A 1,434-nucleotide genomic window follows, 5' to 3' on the forward strand; every position below is an offset into this window, starting at 1 on the left:
GCTCTCTTTCTTGCCTCTTGGAGTGGGTTGTTTTCCTTTAGGAGCCATGATCTTAGTGATCGCGGATAAACACACCAAACTTAGAGGTTTGCTTGTCCTCAAGCAAAAGAAAAGAAAGGAGAGGGATGGATGGAGAGCTAGGTGCAATTGTTGATGGAGGAGGAGGGAGGCCGAATCCATATTTAAAGGGATGGGGGGGTGAGTTTTCGAAAAATTGGGAAAGATAGGATAAAAAGATTGATTTGAAAAAGATAAGATAGAGGATATAGTTTAAAATTGAGAAGATATGATAGATTTTTTTGAAAAAGATAAATCTAGATTTTGAAAAAGATAATAAGGAGATTTGAAAAAGATATTGATTAGTTGAAAAGATTTTAGAGTGAAAAAGATAGATTTGTTTTTAGAAAAGATTTGAAATGAGTTGGATTGAATTTGGAAAGAGGGATTTTTAGAAATTAAGGATTTTAGAAATCAGGATTCTTAACATGTTTATGTAAAAATCATGCATTGAAACATAAAATTTGAAATTAGAATGGAAAAACGTGTGGAAAAATGAATTTGGCTCCTCCTTGCCGTCCTGGCGTTTGAACGCCCAAACACTGCCTGTTTTGGGCGTTCAGCGCCCAATTGCTGCTCTCCAGGGCGTTCAACGCCCAGCTGCTGCCATTACTGGCGTTCAACGCCCTGTGGGTGCCCATTTCTGGCGTTGAACGCCCAGATTGCTACCATTACTGGCGTTTTCTTGCCAGTGAGCTCTTTTTCTCTGTTTTGTATGCCGAGGTCTTCTGTAAATGATTCCTCACCTTAGTGTCAGTGAACTTTATATAAACAAATAAAAATAATAAAAATAAAAGTAGGGCAAAATGCTTAGAGGATTGTTGCCCCATGGCTAGGTTGCCTCCCAGCAAGCGCTTCTTTATTGTCTTTAGCTGGACCTTGCTGAGCTTTTAATCTAGCTTCAGCCTTGTGCATTCTTGCTCAATGTTACCTTCAAGATAATGCTTGATTCTCTGTCCATTGACAATGAACTTCTTATCAGAACCAATATCTTGAAGCTCCACATAACCATATGGTGATACACTTGTAATCACGTATGGTCCCCTCCACCGGGATTTCAGTTTCCCGGGGAATAGCCTGAGTCTAGAGTTAAACAACAGGACCTTCTGTCCTGGTTCAAAGATTCTAGATGACAGCTTTCTGTCATGCCATTTTTTTTTATTTTTCTTTATAAAGCTTGGCATTTTCGAAAGCTATGAATCTGAATTCCTCTAGCTCATTTAGCTGGAGCAATCGTTTTTCTCCTGCTAATTTGGCATCAAAGTTTAGGAATCTGGTTGCCCAGTAGGCCTTATGTTCCAGTTCCACGGGCAGGTGACATGCCTTACCATACAAGAGTTGGTATGGAGATGTTCCTATAGGGGTCTTGAATGCTGT

Source organism: Arachis ipaensis, chromosome B08 (genome assembly GCF_000816755.2).
Source record: "Arachis ipaensis cultivar K30076 chromosome B08, Araip1.1, whole genome shotgun sequence".
Taxonomy (NCBI): Eukaryota; Viridiplantae; Streptophyta; class Magnoliopsida; order Fabales; family Fabaceae; genus Arachis; species Arachis ipaensis.